Genomic DNA, 11,008 nt, shown 5'->3' with positions numbered 1-11,008 from the left:
TATTGGTAATGGTGAGAGGTTAGCATGTTTTGTTGTAGCCTCTGTTATTGGTAATGGTGAGAGGTTAGCATGTTTTGTTGTATCCTCTGTTATTGGTAATGGTGAGAGGTTAGCATGTTTTGTTGTAGCCTCTGTTATTGGTAATGGTGAGAGGTTAGCATGTTTTGTTGTAGCCTCTGTTATTGGTAATGGTGAGAGGTTAGCATGTTTTGTTGTATCCTCTGTTATTGGTAATGGTGAGAGGTTAGCATGTTCTGTTGTGGCCTCTGTAACTTTCTCACTCATTCTGATTCATGATTTATTCATGATTTTTCTTAATCATGGCATCATCAGAATTTAATTTTTAATCGTCAATCACATACAGTTGAAGTCGGAAGTGTACATACACTTAGGTTGGAGTCATTAAAACGTGTTTTTGAACCTCTCCACAAATTTCTTGTTAACAAAGTATAGTTTTGGCAAGTCGGTTAGGACATCTACTTTGTGCATGACACAAGTAATTTTTGAAACAATTGTTTACAGACAGATTATTTCAGTTATAATTCACTGCATCACAATTCCAGTGGGTCAGAAGTTTACATATACTAAGTTGACTGTGCCTTTAAACAGCATGGAAAATTCCAGAAAATTATGTTATGGCTTTAGAAGCATCTGGTAGGCTAATTGACATCATTTGGATGTATTTCAAGGTCTACCTTCAAACTCAGTGCCTCTTTGCTTGACATCATGGGAAAATGAAAAGAAATCAGCCAAGATCTCAGAAAAAAAAATGTAGACCTCCACAAGTATGGTTCATCCTTGGGAACAATTTCCAAACGCCTGAATGTAACACGTTCATCTGTTCAAACAATAGTACGCAAGTCTAAACACCATGGGACCACACAGCCGCCATTCCGCTCAGGAAGGAGACGCGTTCTGTCTCCTAGAGATTAACTTACTTTGGTGCAAATCAATCCCAGAACAACAGCAAAGGACCTTGTGAAGATGTTGGAGGAAACAGGTACAAAAGTATCTATATCCACAGTAAAACGAGTCCTATATCGACATAATCTGAAAGGTTGCTCAGCAAGGAAGAAGCCACTGCTCCAAAACCACCATAAAAAAAGCCAGGCTACAGTTTGCAACTGCACATGGGGACAAAGATCGTACTTTTTGGAGAAATGTCCTCTGGTCAGATGAAACAATACAAGAACTGTTTGGCCATAATGACCATCGTTATGTTTGGAGGAAAACGGGGGAGGCTTGCATGCCAAAGAACACCATCCCAACCGTGAAGCCCGGGAGTGGCAGCATCATGTTGTGGGGTGTTTTGCTGCAGGAGGGACTGGTGCACTTCACAAAATAGATGGCATCATGAGGCAGGAAAAGTAGGTGGATATATTGATGCAACATCTCAAGACATCAGTCAGGAAGTTAAAGCTTGGTCACAAATGGGTCTTCCAAATGGACAATGACCCCAACGATACTTCCGAAGTTGTGGCAAAATGGCTTAAGGACAACAAAGTCAAGGTATTGGAGTGGCCATCACAAAGCCCTGACCTCAATCCTATAGAAAATTTGTGGGCAGAACTGAAAAAGCGTGTGCGAGCAAGAGGCCTACAAACCTGACTCAGTTACACCAGCTCTGTCAGGAGGAATGGGCCAAAATTCACCCAACTTATTGTGGGAAGCTTGTGGAAGGCTACCCGAAACGTTTAACCCAAGTTAAACCATTTAAAGGCAATGCTACCAAATACTAATTGAGTGTATGTAAACTTCTGACCCACTGGAAATGTGATGAAAGAAATAAAAGCTGAAATGAATCATTCTCTCTACTATTATTCTGACATTTCACATTCTTAAAATGAAGTGGTGATCCTAACTGACCTAAAACAAGGGATTTTTACGAGGATTAAATGTCAGGAATTGTAAAAATGTAGTTTAAATGTATTTGGCTAAGGTGTACAGTGGGGCAAAAAAGTATTTAGTCAGCCACCAATTGTGCAAGTTCTCCCACTTAAAAAGATGAGAGGCCTGTAATTTTCATCATAGGTACACGTCAACTATGACAGACAAAATGAGAAAAAAAATCCAGAAAATCACATTGTAGGATTTTTAATGAATTTATTTGCAAATTATGGTGGAAAATAAGTATTTGGTCACCTACAAACAAGCAAGATTTCTGGCTCTCACAGACCTGTAACTTCTTCTTTAAGAGGCTCCTCTGTCCTCCACTCGTTAACTGTATTAATGGCACCTGTTTGAACTTGTTATCAGTATAAAAGACACCTGTCCACAACCTCAAACAGTCACACTCCAAACTCCACTATGGCCAAGACCAAAGAGCTGTCAAAGGACACCAGAAACAAAATTGTAGACCTGCACCAGGCTGGGAAGACTGAATCTGCAATAGGTAAGCAGCTTGGTTTGAAGAAATCAACTGTGGGAGCAATTATTAGGAAATGGAAGACATACAAGACCACTGATAATCTCCCTCGATCTGGGGCTCCACGCAAGATCTCACCCCGTGGGGTCAAAATGATCACAAGAACGGTGAGCAAAAATCCCAGAACCACACGGGGGGACCTAGTGAATGACCTGCAGAGAGCTGGGACCAAAGTAACAAAGCCTACCATCAGTAACACACTACGCCGCCAGGGACTCAAATCCTGCAGTGCCAGACATGTCCCCCTGCTTAAGCCAGTACATGTCCAGGCCCGTCTGAAGTTTGCTAGAGAGCATTTGGATGATCCAGAAGAGGATTGGGAGAATGTCATATGGTCAGATGAAACCAAAATATAACTTTTTGGTAAAAACTCAACTTGTCGTGTTTGGAGGACAAAGAATGCTGAGTTGCATCCAAAGAACACCATACCTACTGTGAAGCATGGGGGTGGAAACATCATGCTTTGGGGCTGTTTTTCTGCAAAGGGACCAGGACGACTGATCCGTGTAAAGGAAAGAATGAATGGGGCCATGTATCGTGAGATTTTGAGTGAAAACCTCCTTCCATCAGCAAGGGCATTGAAGATGAAACGTGGCTGGGTCTTTCAGCATGACAATGATCCCAAACACACCCCCCGGGCAACGAAGGAGTGGCTTCGTAAGAAGCATTTCAAGGTCCTGGAGTGGCCTAGCCAGTCTTCAGATCTCAACCCCATAGAAAATCTTTGGAGGGATTTGAAAGTCCGTGTTGCCCAGCCACAGCCCCAAAACATCACTGCTCTAGAGGAGATCTGCATGGAGGAATGGGCCAAAATACCAGCAACAGTGTGTGAAAACCTTGTGAAGACTTACAGAAAACAGTTGACCTGTGTCATTGCCAACAAAGGGTGTATAACAAAGTATTGAGATAAACTTTTGTTATTGACCAAATACTTATTTTTCACCATAATTTGCAAATAAATTCATAAAAAATCCTACAATGTGATTTTCTGGAGAAAAAAAATCTCATTTTGTCTATCATAGTTGAAGTGTACCTATGATGAAACTTACAGGCCTCTCTCATCTTTTTAAGTGGGAGAACTTGCACAATTGGTGGCTGACTAAATACTTTTTTGCCGCACTGTATGTAAACTTCTGACTTCAACTGTATGTATTAAAATACCCTCAAATAAAAGGTGACATTATATACTATCACCTCATATGAAACATTTGATCTAAAATCCAAAATGTTGGAGTATAGAGCCACATTTAAAATGTTTGCTTCACTGTCAAAATAGATATGATGTGGACTGTATACTCAATACAATCTAAATCTGATACCTCACTGTCTGTCTTTTGACTGATACTGCTTTTAAAACTGGTCTGGTGAGTGTACTCAAATTTGTACTATATATGTTTCTATCTGAAAGGCAATACTTTGATCATTTGTCATTTTTAATGATGATACATTAATTTACGAATAGATATGGAAGGTTTCAGGACACTGATATCTGAATATGTTGAAAAAATATACTGCCAATATTTTCACCACCAAAGCATAGCAGTGTGATTTTTAATATGATTTGACTCTTTGCAGGCTGCCAGGCTGTGGAGTCACAGAGGAAGGCTGTGATTCTCTGGTCTCAGCTCTGAGGTCAAACCCCTCACACCTGAGAGAGCTGGATCTGAGTAACAATGACCTGAAGGATTCAGGAGTGGAGCTGCTCTCTGCTGGACTGGAGGATCCCCACTGTAAACTGGAGACTCTGAGGTCAGTATTCCTGTAGTTGGTCAACAAGTGATAACTCTTCACCAGATCCACATGTGTTTACCAGGCACACATAGTACACACCATATGTGTTTGGACAGTGAAGCTTACAGTTTTACATTTGGTGCTATGCTCCAGCATTTTGGATTTGAGATGTTTCATATTAGGTGACCTTATAGAATGTCAACTTTTATTTGAGGGTATTTTCATACATATCTGTTTTACCATTTAGAAATTAAAGCACTTTCTGTACGTAGTTCTCCCATTTGAAGAAGTCTTAATTATTTGGACAAATTGACTTATATTGTATTAAAGTAGTCATAAGTTTAGTATTTAGTCCCATATTCCATGCCTGCAGTGATTACATCAAGCTTGTGATTCTACAAACTTGTTGAATTCATTTTTCAGTTTGTTTTGGTTGTGTTTTGGATGATGTTTTTCCTAATAGAAACTGAATGGTGAATAATGTCCTGTCATTTTGGAGTCACTTCACTTGTATTGTCAGTAAGAATAGAAGATGTTTCTGAACACTTCTACATTCATGTGGATGCTACCATGATTATGAATAATCATGAATGAATCGTGAATGATGATGAATGAGAAAGTTACAGAGGCACAAAGATCAGACCCCCTTTGTTATTGGTGTTATTCTGTATACTTCTGGCCCTTCTTTGGACACTGTGTTAACTAACCTCCAGACGAGCTTCAATGCCATACAGCTCTCCTTCCGTGGCCTCCAACTGCTCTTAAATACAAGTAAAACTAAATGCATGCTCTTCAACCGATCGCTGCCTGCACCTGCCCGCCCATCCAGCATCACTACTCTGGACAGTTCTGACTTAGAATATGTGGACAACTACAAATACAGTAGGTGTCTGGTTAGACTGTAAACTCTCCTTCCAGACTCACTATAAGCATCTCCAATCCAAAATTAAATCTAGAATTGGCTTCCTATTTCACAACATAGCATCCTTCACTCATGCTGCCAAACATACCCTTATAAAACTGACCATCCTACCGATCCTCGACTTCGGCGATGTCATTTACAAAATAGCCTCCAATACCCTACTCAATAAATTGGATGCAGTCTATCACAGTGCCATCCGTTTTGTCACCAAAGCCCCATATACAGTGGGGGGAAAAAAGTATTTGATCCCCTGCTGATTTTGTACGTTTGCCCACTGACAAAGAAAGGATCAGTCTATAATTTTAATGGTTTATTTGAACAGTGAGAGACAGAATAACAACAAAAACATCCAGAAAAACTAATGTCAGAAATGTTAGAAATTGATTTGCATTTTAATGAGGGAAATAGGTATTTGACCCCCTCTCAATCAGAAAGATTTCTGGCTCCCAGGTGTCTTTTATACAGGTAACGAGCTGAGATTAGGAGCACACTCTTAAAGGGAGTGCTCCTAACCGCAACTTGTTACCTGTAAAAAAGACACCTGTCCACAGAAGCAATCAATCAATCAGATTCCAAACTCTCCACCATGGCCAAGACCAAAGAGCTCTCCAAGGATGTCAGGGACAAGATTGTAGACCTACACAAGGCTGGAATGGGCTACACGACCATCGCCAAGCAGCTTGGTGAGGAGGTGACAACATTTGGTGCGATTATTCGCAAATGGAAGAAACACAAAAGAACTGTCAATATCTCTCGGCCTGGGGCTCCATGCAAGATCTCACCTCGTGGAGTTGCAATGATCATGAGAACGGTGAGGAATCAGCCCAGAACTACACGGGAAGATCTTGTCAATGATCTCAAGGCAGCTGGGACCATAGTCACCAAGAAAACAATTGGTAACACACTACACCGTGAAGGACTGAAATCCTGCAGCGCCCGCAAGGTCCCCCTGTTCAAGAATAAATATACATGCCCGTCTGAAGTTTGCCAATGAACATCTGAATGACTCAGAGGACAACTGGTGAAAGTGTTGTGGTCAGATGAGACCAAAATGGAGCTCTTTGACATCAACTCAACTCGCCTTGTTTGGAGGAGGAGGATTGCTGCCTATGACCCCAAGAACACCATCTCCACCGTCAAACATGGAGGTGGAAACATTATGTTTTGGGGGTGTTTTTCTGCTAAGGGGACAGGACAACTTCACTGCATCAAAGGGACGATAGACGGGGCCATGTACCGTCAAATCTTGGGTGAGAACCTCCTTCCCTCAGCCAGGGCATTGAAAATGGGTTGTGGATGGGTATTCCAGCATGACAATGACCCAAAACACACGGCCAAGGCAACAAAGGAGTGGCTCAAGAAGAAGCACATTAAGGTGCTGGAGTGGCCTAGCCAGTCTCCAGACCTTAATCCCATAGAAAATCTGTGGAGGGAGCTGAAGGTTCGAGTTGCCAAACGTCAGCCTCGAAACCTTAATGACTTGGAGAAGATCTGCAAAGAGGAGTGGGACAAAATCCCTCCTGAGATGTGTGCAAACCTGGTGGCCAACTACAAGAAACGTCTGACCTCTGTCATTGCCAACAAGGGTTTTGCCACCAAGTACTAAGTCATGTTTTGCAGAGGGGGCAAATACTTATTTCCCTCATTAAAATGCAAATAATTGTATAACATTTTTGACATGCGTTTTTCTTGATTTTTTTGCTGTTATTCTGTCTCTCACTGTTCAAATAAACCTACCATTAAAATTATAGACTGATCATTTCTTTGTCAGTGGGCAAACGTACCAAATCAGCAGGGGATCAAATACTTTTTTCCCCCACTGTACTTCCCACCACTGCGACCTGTACGCTCTCGTTGTCTGGCCCTCGCTTGATACTCGTTGCTAAACCCACTGGCTCCAGGTCATCTACAAGACCCTGCTAGGTAAAGTCCCCCCTGATCTCAGCTCACTGGTCACCATAGCAGCACCCACCTGTAGCACGCGCTCCAGCAGGTATATCTCTCTGGTCACCCCCAAAGCCAATTCCTCCTTCGGCCGCCTCTTCTTACAGTTCTCTGCTGCCAATTACTGGAACGAACTACAAAAATCTCTAAAACTGGAAACACTTATCTCCCTCACTAGCTTTAAGCACCAGCTGTCAGAGCAGCTCACAGATTACTGCACCTGTACATAGCCCATCTATAATTTAGCCCAACTACCTCTTCCCCTACTGTATTTATTTATTTAGCTCCTTTTCTCCCCATTATTTCTACTTTGCACTTTCTTCCACTGCATATCTACCATTCCAGTGTTTTACTTGCTATATTGGATTTACTTTGCCACCATGGCCTTTTTTTGCCTTTACCTCCCTTATTTCACTTCATTTGCTCACATTGTATATAAACTTATTTTTCTACTGTATTATTGACTGTATGTTTGTGTAATACCCTTGTTTGAACCAAGTGTTGAGTTTATTTGTTATAATTAATTGGTATTATATTTAAAAGATGATTGAATTGCTCCTAAACTGTAATGTTGTTAATGCATTATGCTTTTTGAAGAAATATTTATTTAATGTATAAGTGAATAGTTTGTTTTACTTTGAAGTTTACGTTTTGACCAATAAGGTCGCTTGTTAAGTTGTGGCCAATGGGAGTTGACCTGGTTAACGGGAGGGAAAAAGACGTTGATGAAAGGATGGACGTTTTACCTCAGGACGGTTGGTGAAGAGAAATTATAAAAGAAGATGACAGAACTACAACAAAACCCATAGCTACTAAGACATGAAGGGAAATACATGTTTTATTTTATAAAAGAGTTGTTATAATTTAGGTAAAACTTAGTAAAGACTGAAGCTACAGTCTCGTTGTGGAGGTATTAGCCAGCCTAGAGGTTAGCCTAGCATCGTGTGACTTCGGGAGATAATTGCTTGGGAAGCTTAACGAGTTCCTGTTGCCATGGGGATATCGGTTACGGCTAAGGAGTACTGTCTGCATGGGTAGCTGTGCTGCCTTGGACTTGGTGAGGAAACCTGCATGGAACTGCCAAACTAAGCTGAGGGAATATCTACCATGTAGTGAGTAAGCACAATGTGAGGTGCTTATAAATAAATACATTGGTAATGGTGAGAGGTTAGCATGTTTTGTTGTAGCATCTGTTATTGGTAATGGTGAGAGGTTAGCATGTTCTGTTGTAGCCTCTGTTATTGATAATGGTGAGAGGTTAGCATGTTTTGTTGTATCCTCTGTTATTGGTAATGGTGAGAGGTTAGCATGTTTTGTTGTAGCCTCTGTTATTGGTAATGGTGAGAGGTTAGCATGTTTTGTTGTAGCCTCTGTTATTGGTAATGGTGAGAGGTTAGCATGTTTTGTTGTAGCCTCTGTTATTGGTAATGGTGAGAGGTTAGCATGTTTTGTTGTAGCCTCTGTTATTGGTAATGGTGAGAGGTTAGCATGTTTTGTTGTAGCCTCTGTTATTGGTAATGGTGAGAGGTTAGCATGTTTTGTTGTGGCCTCTGTAACTTTCTCACTCATTCTGATTCATGATTTATTCATGATTTTTTTATGTTATGGCTTTAGAAACATCTGGTAGGCTAATTGACATAATTTGGATGTATTTCAAGGCCTACCTTCAAACTCAGTGCCTCTTTGCTTGACATCATGGGAAAATGAAAAGAAATCAGCCAAGATCTCAGAAAAAAATTTGTAGACCTCCACAAGTATGGTTCATCCTTGGGAACAATTTCCAAACAATTTCCATCTGTTCAAACAATAGTACGCAAGTCTAAACACCATGGGACCACTCAGCCGCCATTCCGCTCAGGAAGGAGACGCGTTCTGTCTCCTAGAGATGAACTTACTTTGGTGCAAATCAATCCCACAACAACAGCAAAGGACCTTGTGAAGATGTTGGAGGAAACAGGTACAAAAGTATCTATATCCACAGTAAAACGAGTCCTATATCGACATAATCTGAAAGGTTGCTCAACAAGGAAGAAGCCACTGCTCCTAAACCACCATAACAAAAGCCAGACTACAGTTTGCAACTGCACATGGGGACAAAGATCGTACATTTTGGAGAAATGTCCTCTGGTCAGATGAAACAATACAAGAACTGTTTGGCCATAATGACCATCGTTATGTTTGGAGGAAAAAGGGGAAGCTTGCAAGCCAAAGAACACCATCCCAACCGTGAAGCCCGGGGGTGGCAGCATCATGTTGTGGGGGTGCTTTGCTGCAGGAGGGACTGGTGCACTTCACAAAATAGATGGCATCATGAGGGAGGAGAATTATGTGGATATATTGATGCAACATCTCAAGACATCAGTCAGGAAGTTAAAGCTTGGTCACAAATGGGTCTTCCAAATGGACAATGACCCCAACGATACTTCCAAAGTTGTGGCAAAATGGCTTAAGGACGACAAAGTCAAGGTATTGGAGTGGCCATCACAAAGCCCTGACCTCAATCCTATAGGACATTTGTGGGCAGAACTGAAAAAGCGTGTGCGAGCAAGAGGCCTACAAACCTGACTCAGTTACATCAGCTCTGTCAGGAGGAATGGGCCAAAATTCACCCAACTTATTGTGGGAAGCTTGTGGAAGGCTACCCGAAACGTTTAACCCAAGTTAAACCATTTAAAGGCAATGCTACCAAATACTAATTGAGTGTATGTAAACTTCTGACCCACTGGGAATGTGATGAAAGAAATAAAAGCTGATATTAATCATTCTCTCTACTATTATTCTGACATTTCACATTCTTAAAATAAAGTGGTGATCCTAACTGACCTAAGACAGGAGATTTTTACTAGGATTAAATGTCAGGAATTGTAAAAATTGAGTTTAAATGTATTTGGCTAAGGTGTATGTAAACTTCTGACTTCAACTGTATGTATTAAAATACCCTCAAATAAAAGGTGACATTATATACTGTCACCTCATATGAAACATTTGATCTGAAATCCAAAATGTTGGAGTACAGAGCCACATTTAAAATGTTTGCTTCACTGTCAAAATAGCTATAGTGTGGACTGTATACTCAATACAATCTAAATCTGATACCTCACTGTCTGTCTTTTGACTGATACTGCTTTTTAAACTGGTCTGATCAGTCTACTCAAATATTTGTACTATATATATTTCTATCTGCAGGCAATACTTTGATCATTTGTCATTTTTAATGATGATACATTAATTTACGAATAGATATGGAAGGTTTCAGGACACTGATACCTGAATATGTTGAAAAAATATACTGCCACTTTTTTCACCACCAAAGCAAAACAGTGTGATTTTAATATGATTTGACTCTTTGCAGGCTGTCAGGCTGTGGAGTCACAGAGGAAGGCTGTGCTTCTCTGGTCTCAGCTCTGAGGTCAAACCCCTCACACCTGAGAGAGCTGGACCTGAGTAACAATGACCTGAAGGATTCAGGAGTGAAGCTGCTCTCTGCTGGACTGGGGAATCCCCACTGTAAACTGGAGACTCTGAGGTCAGTATTCCTGTAGTTGGTCAACAAGTGATAACTGTTCACAAGATCCACATGTGTTTACCAGACACACATAGTCCACACCATATGTGTTTGGACAGTGAAGCTTACAGTTTTAAATGTGGTGCTATGCTCCAGCATTTTGGATTTGAGATGTTTCATATTAGGTGAAAGTACAGAATGTCACCTTTTATTTGAGGGTATTTTCATACATAGCTATGTTACTGTTAAGAAAGGAAAGCACTTTATGTAGTTAGTTCTCCCATTTGAAAAAGTTGTACATATTCGGACAAATTCACTTATATTGTATTAAAGTAGTCATAAGTTTAGTAGTTGTACCATATTCCATGCCTGCAGTGATTACATCAAGCTTGTGATTCTACTAACTTGTTGAATTCATTTTTCAGTTTGTTTTGGTTGTGTTTTGAATTATGTTTTTCCTAATAGAAACTGAATGGTGAAT

This window comes from Salmo salar, unplaced genomic scaffold, assembly GCF_965601325.2.
Source record: "Salmo salar unplaced genomic scaffold, fSalSal1 ptg000432l, whole genome shotgun sequence".
Taxonomy (NCBI): Eukaryota; Metazoa; Chordata; class Actinopteri; order Salmoniformes; family Salmonidae; genus Salmo; species Salmo salar.
The sequence above is the reverse complement of the archived record's forward strand: the minus strand, read 5'-3'. Positions refer to the sequence as shown.